This window comes from Arvicanthis niloticus, chromosome 23 (genome assembly GCF_011762505.2).
Source record: "Arvicanthis niloticus isolate mArvNil1 chromosome 23, mArvNil1.pat.X, whole genome shotgun sequence".
NCBI lineage: Eukaryota > Metazoa > Chordata > Mammalia > Rodentia > Muridae > Arvicanthis > Arvicanthis niloticus.
In genome coordinates this window covers 39,084,041-39,101,139 of record NC_133430.1, presented here as the reverse complement: position 1 = coordinate 39,101,139, position 17,099 = coordinate 39,084,041, and the positions used below count along the sequence as shown (strand labels likewise).

Here is a 17,099-nt window from a genome sequence, read left to right as displayed (position 1 = left end):
TCAAAGAGCTGAATTGCTTTATTCTAAAGGCAACAGCATTGTGAAAGCATCCACACATGAAAACCGTGGCCAGAACAGGACTCTTTATGCCTCATAGGGTTTGTGGAGACAAAGGAGGAGATGCTGTAGTTTTCCCCAGGGTCTTGGAATCAATATTCAACTGAAATCACCGAGCTGTTTATAATCTTATTTAAAAGGCTTGAAAGCTGCAGAACTTCTCTGGAGGACTGTCCTTTGCTTTGCTGCTCTACCGTGGGGATTAAACATCACACACACACACACACACACACACACACACACGCTTACTTTTGTAACCATGTCTGTTGGAGGGTTGCACAGATGTGTGGGACTATGGGGACCTTGTGGAGTTGTGAAGTATCAGCTTCTGCATTTGAACCTAGAGCCTTGTGCATGCTAAACATGTACCACTGAGCTACACCAAGCCTGGTTATACAGAAGTGCTGAGGGTATTGCTAATCTGGTATTTACAGCTCAAAGAGGAAATTTTACTCTTTAAGGTTAGAACCAGGACAAACAACTGGGCTTCTTGGCAAGTGTTCCTGAGAAGGGAGTATAAACGAAGTGGAGGTGATTATAGCAATAGTCGGGGTTCCACCCCTCACAGTTGGCCCACTCCAAGGTCACTTGTCTGTTGTTCTTGGGTACCAACCACTTCCTGCTCCTGTTGGAGCATGTGCTCTATTCTTTGAAGAGCTTGTCGAAGCACCCCCACGACAGCTTACAACTGTAACTGTAGCTTCAGTCAAGGGATCCAATGTGCTCTTCTGGTCTCTTGAGGCACTGCACATACATGGTGCACAGACATACATTCAGGCAAAATACCCATACATATAAAATTAAAACAAAAAGGACAAACACATCGTTTTTTTAAGATTTGAAGATTTGTTTTCTTTCTTTTTCTTCTCTTTCTTTTTTTTTTTCTTTTTTTGAGAAAGTTCTCATATATCCCAGGCTGGTCTTGAACTTTATATATAGCCTACCTTTACCTCTTGATTTCTAGGATTACAGACCTGCACTAACAAGAACCATTTATGGGGATGGAATCCAGACCCTTGCTCTCAGGGAAGATTGTGCAAGCTTCCTGGATTTGTAAGTATTTTGAATTCATGCTTCTAAGTCTTAACTCTATGTTTGTCTGCCTATCCCTGTCCACCTCAGCAGTCTCTAAGACGGGACTCATATAAACCACCCTGAGAACAGTGCAGAGCTCCTTGGGCTAAACCGTAATTTAGAGATCAACCTGTGATTAGGGAACCAGCCAGCGCTTCATTCAATCAAATAAAATATGTGCGCCAATGAGCCAAGCAGTGGAGTTTAGCTTTATGGATATAAAAGCACTGAAGAAAAGAGAAGAAGAAAAGAAGAGGAGAAAGAGGAGGAGCAGGAAGAGGAGGAAGAGGATGAGGAAGAAGAGGAAAAAGAGGAGGAGGAGCTGAGGAAGAGGAGCTGAGGAGGAGAAGGAGGAGCTGAGGAGCAGGAGAATCTTAGTCATTTCAAAGCTGCCTTCCCGGTAAGCCAGGGAGTGCAGAGAGACAACCTAATAGAACAAGTTAATTGATTGGATGGTGACCCACCCATCTACTCCCAGAAGTCCAGATAACAACTTAGTTTTGGTTTAGTGATGGAGAACTTCAGTTTGATTTCAATTTTTTTCTGGTCTGTTGAGTCTATACAGAGCTTAGTCCCAAACCGTAGCCTCCTGTGATGTCCTTGTAACACTCCTGTGATGTCCCTGTAACACTCCTGTGATGTCCCTGTAACACTCCTGTGATGTCCCTGTAACACCCCTGTGATGTTCCTGCAACCCTGGCTCACTTTTCCCACTCTCTCACTTTGTGGGATCACTGACCAAGCCAACTCCTTGTCCTCAGACCTTTGCCTCAGTGTCTGCTTCGTGAGTACTGGTATCGAAGCTGAGGTAGCGAGTCTGGAGAGTCTGCCTCCAACAGGCAAAAATAAACTACACTGGCTGAAACTGGCACTCCTCTGTAAATCTAGTTACTGGTGACAGCAGAAATTGTTAACAACTTCTGTTTACTGACAGCTTCCTTGGAAGGGAGTGTGACCCCAGCACTTCACCCCATGTCCTATTTATAGCAGTCTGAGGGGGGCACCCTGAGCCCCCTTATCTTCTGGTTGAGGAAATGAAGACACTGAGGCAGAGGAACTGAGGAACTTGCTAGTGCCAGAGTTGATATTTGACCTTGTCAGTTTGGTTCTGGATCGAAAGGTCTTGACTACACCCTGTGCTTTACAAACTATTAACTACTAAACAAGCCAGCTTCTGGGAAGGCCTGCAAAGTTCTTCGGGTGGTTTTGAGAAGCCTCTCGGGATGACCGAGATGGTAAGATAGGTGTGGATAGAGTTAAGAATTAGAAGCCTGAATCCAAACTACCTACAAAGCCAAGGACCCAAAGCAAACCATTTCTCTACTCGTAGCTTAAATTTCATTTCTAATGTGAGGTTCAAGTGAAATGAAGCCCCAGGCACACTCCTCGAACTACATGATGGCAGATTCAGTTGCTATCGGGGATACATCACAGCTTCCCATAACGCTTCTCAGGGAGGGCCTTCCCTAATAACTCCCAGGGCACAAGCCTCTTTCCTTAAAAGAGTTAGGGGTTGTGGGTATAAGATGTGAACGAAGTAGCACGGTGTAGATCGCCTGGTGCAGGTTTGTCTGGTCTGTGCAGGTTTGTCTGATGATAGACCTGAGTTAGGATCTGATCACTCCAGTTTTCACTTTTCACTTAATTGCCCCAAGATTCCATTTTCTGGTCTGTGAAATGAGGATAACAGAGCAAGACTTTGGAAAGAGCTCAGAGGTACACACAATGTACTGGTTGAAACCCAGCGCCGTCATGGTCAAAGCAAGGGGCCTTTATCATTACTATTGATTTTAGAACAGAAAAACGAGCCCAAACCAAAACCAACCAAACAAAAAAAACCCTAAAAGTCAGCCCCACTCAAAGATGTAGAAAGAGAAAAATGGAGCCCACTGCCTTTAGTTTCTAAGAAGAGACTTACTAGCAATCTTTTGTCTGCTCAAGGTAGGAAAGGCAGGAAGTCCCTTGTCACAGGTCCTATTTACATTCAGATCACACATCTTACCAAAGAAAAAGATAAAGCTAGTGGAAGCCACCATGGACCATCATAACTGCATCAACATGTCTACAGCAGGGGATACGTACCGAGACTGTACTCACAAACAAAAGTGAATACTTCCGAATCGCAGAGCAAACAGAATCAGGACCTGTTGGGGGTGTGGGAGCAGGGGTACTGTCCCCAGCTGGAGAAGAGACCAGGCGACTACTTAGACTGCTCAACAGCCAGGCATGGACTTTGAAAGTGGCTGGTCAGGGGTAGAACTGCTAGCAAGGGGTGGGAAGAAACAGGGAGGGGTGGAGGGAGGGGAAGCAATGACTTCTTACACAGCTGCCAGGTGGCTGATGAAGTGATTCCCCACCCCCACCCCCTCCCCGCCTCGCCCAGGGGCTCATGGGAGAGAACCTGCCGGTTCCCCAGACTCGTGAGAACACGCAATGCTTCGGAGGGTCTTAAAAGTGCCTTTTGGAAACTCAGCACTTGTTAACTTGTCACCGCATAAAGGCAGGAGAGAAGCCTGACATTTTTCTGACGCCTGAAAGCGAAAGAAGAAAGGGTTCTTATTTTCAGGGCCACATCCTGAGTGACAGGGGTCAGTGTGTGCAACCGATCCGTGTGGGCGCAGGCTTCTAATTATTTCCTGGATAACCTGTTATCTATTATCCATCAGGCTCCTTGCCAGAGTATGCTAACGTCTCCAGAGTTCCTGCTCTGGAGACTGAGGAACGGCTTGTTTTCATTTTTAAAGGAGACGTAGGCGTTGAACGACAGCAGTTGGGTATCCACAGTAGAAAGGCTACCCACTGCTGGGCTTGAGCTGGTGGAGAGCAAAGGCAGCCAGGTGGGGGTGGAGGGATAGGAAGGGGGGGGGGGGAGGCGCCCAAGCCCCAGGCAAGAAACAAAACATTTCCTCCTCAGGACTCCTTCCCTCAGGCTTCTCTGGGAGACTTGGCTGTAATCAGAAATGTCTGGAAATTTTTCTGAGAAAGTTGAGTTTTCTTAGGCTGTAAGTCATTTGCTTGACAAACAAGGAAACTCTTCAAATAACCTTCTGCTGGGAGATAGGGAAGGGAGGATGTCAGAATTCAATAGGCCTGTATTGTAGATCCAGGGCAGAACCTGGATCCACACCCAGGCGGGCTATCAACTATCAGTCACACCCTGGCCTATATTTGTACTAAGGCACAATGAAATGTCACCCAGTGGGAGGGGACCACAAATATGGGACATTGTTCTGTTTTCCAAAGATAGCACGCGTTCATTTATTTAAAATTTGGAAAGTCCAGGAAAAAAAAAAGACTCGAAGTTGACTTCTCAGAGTCTGTATTGTCCTTGTTAACATTTTGGCATATGATGTATTCCCTCCCACCACGTTAATTTATACTGACCCGAGAAAGCCAGGGCTTTTAAGCTAAAAATACAATATTTCCCTTTCATTCTTTGGAGGCACGGGTAGGGCAACGTGTTGTTTAGCTTTGGAGTTTAAGGTCAGAGCCCTGGAACCCTCAGAAGGCCAGTGCTGCCAGGCTAAAGGTGAGCACTGCTCACTGTCTAGGGCCTGGGATGGCTAAAATCCAGGGCCTTTGTTTCAAACAGAGCAAGGGGGTTAAAAAAGTATTCCAGTTATCAAAAGCCCTCAGACATTGGACCAACCCTCCATGAAAACCTTCCAGAAACCCTTCCAGAAAACTAGAGAAAGTGGGACAAGGTTTTTGAAGGTTCAGAAATCTGCTGAAAAGGACAGATGAGGTAATTACTAGATCCTGGATTTCGCAGGAATTCGGTTAAACTTAATTTTTAGTTAATTTTTAACTGCCCCAGAACACATCCTGGGAGGAGCACATTCCTTAGTTCAAGGACACCTGCTGGATTAACATTCAGAGGAAAAGCAGATTAATATTCCTCAGACCACAGGGGAGGGAACCTACTTGCAGGCAAGAAAGGCCCAGAGCATACAGACACATTCCACAGGACGGACCAATCCTTGCCATTTACTGACAAGGGAGGCTCTTGCCACCTCATTCCCCAAAGACCAATCAGTTTAAAAATCACACTGTTCTATCAATCATATTGTGCCTAGTCACTGTTTCTCTAGTCCACCCCTTAAACTGTATAAAAACTGCTTTTAACCTCAACTTGGGGTTCTTCTTGCCTGCATGCAAGAGGACCCCAGTGCACTGGATTATTATTATCATTAAACTTCATATTATTGCAGCGAATCTCGTCTGTGTGTGTCTCTGGGGGAGCGCGTCTCCTGGTTTTGGATCTTAGAGTCCAACATTTTGGAGGTTCCACCAAGATTCGCTCTCTCAGACCCCACAGCTCCAAGGATAGGAGGTCTTCTTGCTCGAGCAGGTTTGTGTACTGTTTATCTGGCTTTTTGTATCTATGATGTGTCTGTGTCTGTGGCAGGGGCAACTGTCTGTGTCTGTGAAGTGTCTATGAGCCCATGGCAGGGGCGACCATCTGTGTAGCCTGGTTTCTGTGCTCATGGCAGGGGTAAGAACTGGGCAAGCCAGGGAGAGCAGGACTCTGGGATAGGGTCAGGACCCTGGGATAAGGGTCAGATTACGAGTTCTGAGAGGGAATTTGTGGGTAGTAGAAGCAGTGGGACAGATGTGTCAGCACATTGCAGGCCACAGTTCTCTGGGGGAATGCCCCTGGGTTTGTTTGTATGGGAGATAGGGTCAGAAACAACCCTTCTCCATTTGAAGGTGGTCTTTGGCCACCACAGCCTGGGGCGGTGCTTGTTGCGCTCTCGTGGCAGTGTGTCCATGTCTAACTCTGTTTGTGTTGTTCCTTGCTGGTGGTGTTAGAAATCTGTTAGATTTGGTCCAGTGTGGGCTGGCCATGTTGTCTGGTTATTAGAGACAGTCTTTCTATGTCCTGATTGTGTAACCTGGTCTCTGCGCCTGTGACAGGGGTGAGAACCATCTGTATCACCTGATTTATGAGCCGCTCATGACAGGAATAGGCTGTCTGTTGTTTATCTGTTTTCTTGGCGAACTGCCTGTGTGTTGGTTGTCATTCTTTGTGTTCTTGGACTTTGATGATATTTTGGATGGCATCTACTGTGTTACTTATCATGAGACAGACTCTCTCTACCCCTCTCTCTCTGACTCTTGACCATTAGCAAGGACAAGATGGTGGTAACTCCCTAGCCTCCACTTTGCTCATCCCCCAGCTCCACAGAGAGGGCTCCTTCACAGCTAACAGCTGTCATTCTAAGACTCTCTCCTTTGGGTGAGAGATTCCCCTTTCGTTTTGAGCTCTTGGGAGCACTGACTTCAGTCTTTCTCTCTTTCTAGAGAGAGGGGTCAGTCTTTCGCGGGTCGCCTGCTAGAATAGGCTTCTTACCCTCCTCCTTGGTCATTTGCAGCTGGCTACAGCCCAGCCGGCTTGTTCCCTTCCCCTTTCACCTCCTTGGTCATTTGTGGCCGGCGACCATCACCCCTGTGTCTTAGACTCTCATTCTAGGACTTCACTCCTTGGGTGAAAATTTCCCTTTTTGTTTTGAGACAGTATTCTTTCTCACGACTAAAAACTCCAAGCTGGGCCTGGAGAAACTGCTCCCAAGAGCTGCCGGCTCCAAGCCAGCCTCCATGTGTCTCTCTCCCGTGCCTCAAAATCTCACTCCTTCTGACTCTGACTCTCCTATCAAGCCTCTATGTTTCTTCCTGTAAGCTTTTCTTCAAAGTTGGCCTTTCCTCTCCTTCTCTACATTAAATAAAAAAGAAAAAGAAGAAGAAGAAGAAACAGAGTACAGGGGGCCTCTCTGCTGGAACACCCAGCCACCACATGGTGGAACAGCCGCCACATGGCAGGACAGCCTCCCCCCCCCCCCCCCCCGCCCCAAACTCACCATTGAGATAGACACTGCATTCCTGCTGACCAGACCTGATTGGGACTTCAACATGCCTGATGGTAGGGAACACCTAAAGGTCTACCACCAGACTCTAATTGCAGGTGTCTGGGGAGCTGCATGGCACCCCACTAATTTGGTTAAGGTAAAAGAAGGTCTAAGGACCTACTGAATCCCCTTCAGCCTTCCTAAAACAGCTGATGGAGGCGCTTCCCTGGTTCACGCCCTATGACCCTAGGTCTGATAAACGTTAAACAACAGTGATGGTAGCCTTTATTGACCAATCTTCCAGTGATATTAAGAAAAAGCTGCAGAAGTTAGATTACAGGACAAGTCTTTGAGAGATCTGGTGCAGGTAGCTGAAAAGGTTCTATAACAGAGAGACTGAGGAAAAAAAAAAGAGAGAAAGCAGAAAGATCAGGAAGCTAGTAAACTGAAAAAAAGACAGGAAGAAAATTTGATTAGAATCTTGGCCACGGTAGTTAGAGTTGAGGGCCAGGCAACCGAAGGAAGCCTTTTGATAAGGATCAGTGCGCCTATTACAAAGTAAAAGGACAGTGAACAAGAAAATGCCTGAAGAAAAGGGGGGATAGACCTGCCAAGCCCGAGAGAAAGCCCCAGGCCACAAAATACTGGCCCTGGGTAAAGATGGTGACTAGGGGGGATGGAGCTCAGACCCCCTCCATGAGCCCAGGGTAGCCCTGAGAGTGGAGGGGAAGCCCACCCAGTTTCTGGTGGATACCAGTGCCTACAAACCACGAGCCCATTGTCTGACAAGAGTTCGTGTGTGTCCAGAGAGCTACTGGCAGTAAACAATATTCATGGACCACCTGAAGGACAGTGGACCTCGGCGTGGGCCGGGTGACCCACTTGTTCTTAGTCATTCCAAAATGCCCCTACCCTTTCCTGGTTCAAAAATATCTAGACAACTAACATGGACTCGACTTCCACAGGGGTTTAAGAATTCCCCTACCATCTTTGATGAAGCTCTACACCAGGATCTCACCCGTTCAGAGCAGAAAACCCCCAGGTAACCCTTATTCAGTTCGTAGATGATATTCTCCTGGTTGCCTCTAACAGAGACATGTGCCTTGAAGGAACCTGCTGGTTACTAACTGAACTGTAAAACTAGGTTACAGGGCCTTTGCTAAGAAGGCCCAGATCTTCAGAAAACAGGTCAGTTACTTGGGGTATTGTTCCGCATCCCTTCTGAGTCCCCTTCGCCCTTGAAAGAGACACGTGAGGCAGTGTTCGGGTAGTTACTACAGCGAGGCTTTATTCTTGTATCAGCTGAAGCGGAAGACACCAAACCCGGAAAAGGCACTGCTTATATGCACCCTAGAGTGGCGTGTTCACTTCTGATTGGCTGTTCACTCATCACCCCATATTACGCCCCGGGATGGGCAGTGGCTTGGCATGCTTTTGCCTTTTGCACCTGCGCAGTTTAGTTGTTTACTTGTGGGAGCACCGGATGCCCTCGCCATCTTGTAATGGCGAATGTTATCACCGCTCGCCGTGGCTCCTAACATCTCCCCCTTTCCACTTTATAAGATGGAACAGCCTTTTGCCTATCAAGCGCGGCACCAACTCAGTGAGCTCCTAACATCTCCCCCTTTCCACTTTATAAGATGGAACAGCCTTTTGCCTATCAAGCGCGGCACCAACTCAGTGAGGGAAAGCAGAGGCCTGATGCCCTGTGCAAAATGAGATATTGTAATGGGTTTCTTCTCTTGTCGTCGTGAAATGAGTAATACTTCCCATACCCATCTCGATGCCTTTTTGTCAGGGAAAGGGAGCCTCTGCCCTGGGGTGCCACCAGGAGAGGAGGTTTTGGCATCAAACCTTTGTGCAATCAGGCATACTTTCGGGAAATCTATCCACACTCGTGGAACATTCCCTGTCGAGTACCCACTCGCAAACACCTCTAAATATTCAGGTACCACAGTTATTCAGGCAAGGGCTGGCTGGACTTAGACCTCTCATCGACCCAGTGCAATGGGCTGAACCCTTGGGGTGCATCGACTGAGGGTCTCAGTCATCAGTTACTTTCTTAGCCTAGATAGCCAAATTTCAGGGGAAGATCCTTGCTCAAGGCTACAAGTGCTTGGACGATAGCGACCTTGTCACGTTTTTGTTGGGCTCTGAGCTTGCAGACCAACCATAACATGAACACTAATCCACAATATAGGGCTGCACCAAACAGGCCTATCCCCACCCTTTCCTTAAAGAAAGAAAATGCAGAGGTAATAAGCCAAGAAGTAAAATCGCCAGGGGTAACAGGGTCCACTCGTGTTCCATTAAGGCTCGAAATCCAGATCTGCAATCGCTGCTGCATCTGGTCCAGCTCCCTAGTCCAATTCCCTTGTAAATAAGCAGAAAGATTATGGCTTTGAATAAATGTATCATTCATAAATCTCAGAGGTGTAATACATAGATGTGGGGTTGCTGACACGCAGCTCATTTGAACCACATCTGTGAGTTGTTCCACATGGGCTTGGAGCAAATCAACTCTCTGATTGACCAACAGAATGCCTGATGCCAAGTGTGCATCCACTTTCTGTAGAGTGGTCAAAGCCTCAGAAGTCCTTTCTGAAATTTGATTAACAACAGTAGCTGTTGTAACTTGATTAGCCATGGCTATGCCGGCTGTCACAGCTGCAGCTGCAGAGATGGTAATAGCAGTGATAATGGCTGCAGTAATGGCAAAGTCTCTTTTATGTCTTATTAATGATGTAATAGAGAAACTTTCAGGATCGGCTTCTACTGGGATGGGCACAAAGGTAGGCACGTGCACAACCAAGGCTAGGTCTAGTGATCCATTCCAGCATTGTGCCAAAAGACATGTAACATTCTTACAATCTAAGATATCAGAATTATTTTGAAAGTTGGATAACATAAAGAAAAATGGGGGGTCCACACACACCGACACTGGTTGTGCAGATGCATTCCTAAACACCTTATTAATTTTAATGTTATCCAAATGGCTAGAGATATTAGATCGTGTAGCTGAAACATTTTGTACTTCATGAAATATACCATTCAACAAGGCAAAGGCAGATACACTGGCACTAGCTCCAGCCTCATTACTCAACACCCAATGATAAAAGGGCCAAATATTTTCTATGCCAGTGCTCTTACCTGTATTATTTATTATAGCCAAATCGAGAGGAGGGGATAAATTAAATCCTCTCGCAATTTGTTTTTTGGGTTTAATCTTAGACTGGCAAGGTGAAAACACCACTGGAAAGGACAAATCTGGATACCACCACGGTATCATCTGTTGCAAAGTGGCATTATTGGTATGCCAATTGGACCTCTTTATTATGGTAACATTACTTCTAATCATGGTGGTGGTAATGTTTATAGGTGCTGATTAATTCAGACCGACATTTCCCAGTCCTTCCATCTGTCCTGAACTAATCTGATTCAAGACAGCCCCTAGCACTCTTGTCTCTACCTTACTGTAAGTCACAGGATCCACCCAATTAGCAAGAGTAGCTTTCTTAAGAATCATACAAGGTGTATGTAGTTTACTTGTCTTATTATCCTTGCATGCTGCCACAAAACAAAGTGTAAAGTTTAATGGAAAACTTGTAGCATTATATAACTCAGGCTGCTGGTAGGTGCGCCGAGAGCACGGGGCATCCATGTAACACTCAGTAGCTATAAACAACGGCAGCACTGCAGAATTTGAATGTACTGGCATGGGAACAGGCCAAGATCTAACTATGGCCCATAGTGGTATACTTACCCCCAAATCGAACATCAGCATCAGGAGAATCAGAGCCGTTATCTTTCAATCTAGCTTCATTCTTCACGATCTACACCAGCCGCGTGGGGACCCAAATTGGATTGTCTTCACCCTGTGGAAAAGCACAGACAGCTCCCCTCCCCGGCCATGGCGGGAGTCTATCGCGTCCCTGACCTTGGAGAAGGACAGCAGCCATCTCTAAATTTGCTGCCGCAAGTCCTGCATTAGTGAGGGGACCTCCCAAGCCGAGACAGATTCTTAGCCAATCTTGTAATCCCTTGGCTCTCCGAGGAGCAATGGCTGCACGGCATTCAGCTGTGGCATTTTCAAAGATCATCTGTTCAATTAATGGTATTGCCTGCTCTGGTTCCCCAAAGATTCTGCCAGCTGCCTCAGTCATGCGGGCCACAAAGTCAGAGAAGGACTCACTGGTCCCCTGAGTTATTTTGGACAAATAAAGATTACTGCCTTCCTTCCTAGGGAGAGACTTCCATGCCTTTATTGCAGCTGATGCTATCTGTGCGTAGACCTGCCAGGGATGAGTGGTCTAGTCATTCGAGTGTATGCCAACTCCAGCCAGCATGTCAAAAGTCCATAATTGTTGACCCTCGATGCTTGCATTAGCTCTGGCTTGTGCTTGTAACTGCTCATGCCAGAGAGCTTTTCATTCCAAATATTGGCCCATATTGGTAAGTACCGCCTTCACTGTGTCTTGCCAGTCTCCTGGCGTCATAGCAGCTGCACTTAATCTCTCCACTTGGGATACGGTAAAATTAGCCCCAATTCCATATGCACGTACTGCCTCAGCTAATTCTTTAACCTGCCTATACTCTACTGGGGCATGAATACGGACTCCCTTTGCCCCTTCAAAGACCGGAAATGCCAACTGTAGCTGTCTCCGATCTCCTGGGCTGAGAAATGAATTAGAGACGCTGCCTGAGGCGTAGGCCGGAGGCAAGGGCAGGGCCGAGGGACTCAAGGTCTTTCTTAGTCTTATCTCAGGACGGTTATTTTTTGCATAGGTGGCTGCCTCCTGCTCTAGGCTCTCTTCCTCTCCTTGCGTTAGGTCTTCCTCGGAGCTACTAAGGTCTATGGCGGCAAGCTCCTTAATGGGGTAAAGGGGGTTTCTTTTGACCTCCACTCTCTCTTCACCAGCCGGTGAAGGGTCCTTAACCTTAACAGGCCCTACAGTGGCCCCTGTTCCTTTTGAGTACTCTTTTCTTTGACCAGGCTCCTTGGCCTGTCTCTGCTGCCCAGGTTTTTTTGCCTGCTTCTCCTTTCCAGGCTCCTTGGCCTTGTCTTTTTCCCCAGGATCCTTGGCCTGATGCCAGCTAACACACTCTGTTTCTGATACCCTGGAGTGGACCTCTCCTGAAACCTCTTGACTTGCCCTAATAGCTGTGCTGCGAGCTGGATCCTCACAACACAAATAAGCTAAAAACAAAAGCAACGCAAACAAGAGGCAGCAGTGGCAATGAGTGAAAATCCGCTCGCAACCAAGGCTTCCACCCCAAACATACCTCTCAGAGACGTACCTCGATCCTGTAGTCTTTTAACCCGCCCCGAGTCTCGGGGGGGAGGGGAGGTCTCCGCGGCGCCTTGAAATTCCTGGGTTTTCGGCACCAGATTGTTCCGCACCCCTTCCGAGTCCCCTTTGCCCGCGAAAGAGACACGTGAGGCAGTGTTCGGGTAGTTACTACAGCAAGGCTTTATTCTTGTATCAGCTGAAGCGGAAGACACCAAACCCGGAAAAGGCACTGCTTATATGCACCGTGGCATGTTCACTTCTGATTGGCTGTTCACTCATCACCCCATATTACGCCCCAGGATGGGCAGTGGCTTGGCGTGCTTTTGCCTTTTGCACCTGCACAGTTTAGTTGTTTACTTGTGGGAGCACCGGATGCCCGCACCATCTTGTAATGGCGAATGATATCACCACTCGCCGCGGCTCCTAACAGGGTATCTGCTCAGAGATGTAAAGTGATGACTATCAGAGGCTAGAAAAAAGACTGTGTTTTACACACACCCCCCAATGCCAAATAAGTAAGGGAATTCCTGGGGACAGCGGGGTTCTGTTGGTTGGCGGAACCCACACCTCCATTCCTATATAAGGCCCAAGATCTGGCCTTAATGACTCAAGTCAAAAAAGAGTTCGATAAAAACCTGAGGGTAAGGAAAACCCCAGCTAGAAAGATAATTCTGCCCCCCAAAGAGGCATAGGAGATGGTGAAACAGATGCCCCAGTGGGCCCACCTAGGAGTCAAGAAACTTGTGGCCACCATGTTAAAAACCAAGTTCCACGTACTTGGACTCACACGGCTGGTTAAAGATATTGTACATACAGGTATATCCTGTCAAAAGACAAATGCCTGCCGAACCAATGCCGAACCTGGTAAATGCCTCCAAGGTGACAGACCAGAAGCCTATTGAGAGGTAGATTTCACAGAGATAAAGGCCTCCAGGTATTGTAATAAGTACCTCCTAGTATTTGTGGACACCTTCTCCAGCTGGGTAGAAGCTTTTCCAACAAAGAAATGACAATGGTGGTGGTGAAAAAGATCCTAGAAGAAATCTTTCCATGGTTTGGGGTGCCTAAGTTAATTGGCTTATATGATGGGCCTGCCATCGTTACCCAGGTAAGTCAGGGATTGGCCAAGTACCTGGAGATTGATTAGAATCTTCATTGCATTTACAGACCCCAAAGCTCAGGTCAGATTTTAAAAAAATAGAAATTTAAAAGAGACCTTGACTAAATTGTTCATGGAGACTGATGGTACAGACTGGGTGGTGCTCCTTCCTCTGGCTCTTTTTAGGGTTAGAAAGACCCCTTCAAGGTTTAACCTAACTCTTTTTGATTCTGTATGGGGCACCCACTCCTCTGACCACCTTAAGAGAAGTGACTGGACTTACTTGTCATAGTAACAGTGATTTGTATGCTAGGTTAAAAGGACTTCAGGTGGTACAGAAAAAAGTGTGGACCCTGCTGGCTCATGCCTATAAACTGGGGACCCCAGAAACCTCCCATAGTTTCCAGGTTGTAGACGCGGTCTACCTCTGGCGACACCGAGCTCAAATTCTGGAACCAAGCTGGAAGAGACTGTTTCTGTTGTTGCTGACCACTCCCACTGCTGTAAAAGTTAATAGAATATTGACTTAGATCAATGCCTCTCATGTAAAACCACCTCCAGAGAGACCATCGCCCAATTAGACAGTCTGGCACACTCAAAATCCAGAGACAGTCTGTAGCTGACCAACATGATTCTACCTGAGGTACTCATGGTCTAGACCATGATCTCACTCCTGGCAAGAAGACCTGGACTAGCCCTCGAAGGTAGTCCTCATGTTCCCCAAAACCTAACATGAGAGGTTCTTTCACAAACTGGAGACATTGTTTTGTCCATTTCAAAGACTGCAGCCCCATATACCTGGTGGCCCCTATATTTTTAATTGCCTGGTTAAATTTGTTAAAGATAATGTTAATACCATACAAGTGTTTATGCTTAGACAACAATATCACACTGTACACCAAGATGACAGCTTGTGACTCCAGGATTGGAATCAGCCACAAAGAAGTGGGGAATGTAGGAAATAGGTTAAACTTTTAAATTTTTAAAGTTAATTCCTAACTGCCGGGACATATCCTGGGAGGAGAACATTTCTTAGTCCAATGACACCTGCTGAATTACCTTGCTGGATTAACATTCAGAGGAAAAGCAGATTAACATTCCTCAGACCACAGGGGAGGGAACCCACTTGCAGGCAAGAAAGGCCGAGAGCACATAAACACATTCCGTAGGATGGACCAATCCTTGCCACTTACAGACAAGGGAGGTCCTTGCCACCGCATTCCTTAAATACCAATCAGTTTAAAAGTCACACTGTTCTACCAATCATATTGTGCCTAGTCACTGCTTCTCTAGTCCACCCCTTAAACTGTATAAAAACTGCTTTTAACCTCAACTTGGGGTTCTTCTTGCCTGTATGTGAGAGAACCCTAGTGCACTGGATTATTATTATCATTAAACCTCATGTTATTACAGCGAATCTCATCCATGAGTGTCTCTGGGGGAGCGCGTCTCCTGGTTTTGAATCTTAAGAGTCCAACATTTTCTGCTGTGAAGCAAATTCCAGGCCAGAGCTCAGACATGGAAAAGCAAGCAGAGCTCTGAGCTCTGAGTGGAGGAGACAAGCCAGGAGAGGCCGGGTGGTTGGCATTCACCTAGCAGAATGTAAGGGAGGCAGGAATTACACAAAGATGTCTCAAAGGCTTGACAGGAACGCTCTGCGGAGCAGCAGGCTATATGTGGGCAGGATCACAGGAGAGGTTGCACAAGATGGCATAAAAAAACGGTTTTAGGGGCACTTACAGGAGTCATACTTTTAAAAATTAGGTCTGATTTATTTTTAAAGATTCTATTTTGTATATTCGTTTTGCCTACATGTAAACTACTTGTGTGTCTGCTGCCTGCAAATGTCAGAAGAAGGTGTCAGATCCCCTGGAACTGGAGTTACAGATGATGCTATTGTGTGGATGCTGGGGGAGGGGCACAAATCTGTGTCCTCTGCAAGAACAATAAGTGCCCTTAACTACCGAGCCAGGGCTCCAGCCCTAAACACGTTCTTTTGGATGGAAGAAATAGAAACACTTGTTAAACAAGGCATTGGGTTGTTAGGTAGGTAACTCAGCAGGTTAGAGAGGCTCCGAGCTTCATATCTTAACCCCGTAGCTTATAGGAATTTTTCATGCTTGTGCAGACTCCTTAGAATGTCTGTGAGGCCCTTAGAATGTCTGTGAGGTAAAATTGATTGTCACGTACTTATATTAGAAAGAAAAGTGAGAAATTTTTACAGTATTTATTTTTAAAATTCATTTAAGAATAGCAGTAAACCCATTGCATGCCAATGTAATGACATGCTTGGTTTTAGGCTGTCTTGCTATGTGGCCCAGGATTTCCTCAAACTTGTAATCCTCCTGCCTCAGCCTCCTAAGTGCTAGAATTACAGGGTGTGTGTGCCCCCATGTCAAGCAGTAATAACACTGTTTAAATAAACAAAAAATGATAATATACAAATTTTAATAAGAATACTGGCATTGATAGTTTTGCAAATCTCTTTAGCATCTGGCAGACTAGAATAACTGAATACTTGGGTTTGTTTTTGTATTCGATACATTGGTACATGCTGTTTTAGTACAAGTATATGGAAAAAAAATTAGTCTCACCCAAATCTATGATTAGGAAAGAGATAAATTGGACTATAGAGACAGTTGATTGGGTAAGAGAGCTTGCTGTGTAAGCAGCAAGACCTGAGTTCTAGTCCCAGAGTCCCTATAAGAGGAATGTATGGTCAGATGCTGGGGGGCTGCCTGCCTAAACGTAGAGTCTCAGGTTCAGTGAGAGACCCTACTTTAAGGTAACAAGGTGGAGAGCAATAGGAAAAGACACCCCATCCTCTTCTGGCCTTTGCACGCACAGATGCACACACATGTATAACACACACACATACACATACACATAGATGCACACACTCACACAAAGGGGAGCAGGAAAAAGGAGAAACATTTAAATAGCCTTTCCTGATATTTACCAGTTTCCTTTTGATGCCATATGAAAATAGGACATGTGGAAGTTTATCCTTCAGACGGCTCATTATGTGGAATCTGAAATCATGTATAAAAAAGTCTTTAAAAAAAAAATCTTTGACATCAAAATCTCATAACCTTTCTTTCACTTAGAATCTGTCTTTGCCTCTGTATTATTTTGTAATTGCATGTGTGGGTCATTAGAAAATATCAGTGGCTGCATAATACAGCAATTCTGAATCTTGACACTTAAACGTTATTAAAATCGCATTTGTCAATATTGCCACCAGCTTTATTATATACTCTTTTATTTTTAACATCGCATTTTTTATAACTCCTTGAGAGTCTCGTCCATGTATATAATTGATTTTAGTCACTCTCTTCTATTGCCCTATCTCACTCCCTTTCTCCCACCAAACTCCCTTTTCCAACAAATCCATGTATTTAGTGTGTGGCCCATTGAGTTTAATTGTGTTTCTTGCATGGGCACAGCTAGGAGGTTACTTATTAGAACATGAAAAACTTCTCAGTGGCTATACCATTGAGGTATATGACACCCTGTTTCTCAGCCACCACTAACTGTCAAACAGGAAAAAAAAAAAAGCCTCTAAGTATTAGGAATTGTCATGCTCAGAATGGCAGGTGCTCTTTCTCCAAGTATCTAATTTTAGTTTGAAAGCTCAGATTTTATGATTGGTAATAAACTGTCTTAGGTGTTTCCTCAAAATAATAGGAAGGTGCTCTCTCTGTGTCTGTGTGTCTGCGTGTCTATGTGTCT

The 17,099-nt window shown here is 45.9% G+C and overlaps 1 long non-coding RNA gene across 1 annotated transcript; it reads right to left on the bottom strand.

The window, feature by feature from the left end:
* Positions 1 to 3,426, bottom strand: LOC143437069 (uncharacterized). Its single transcript, XR_013106756.1, has 2 exons — positions 3,214 to 3,426; positions 1 to 2,801 (listed from the first exon to the last, which is right to left on the bottom strand). It is a non-coding gene; the product is annotated as an uncharacterized LOC143437069 (long non-coding RNA).
* Between the last annotated feature and the right edge of the window lie 13,673 nt (positions 3,427 to 17,099).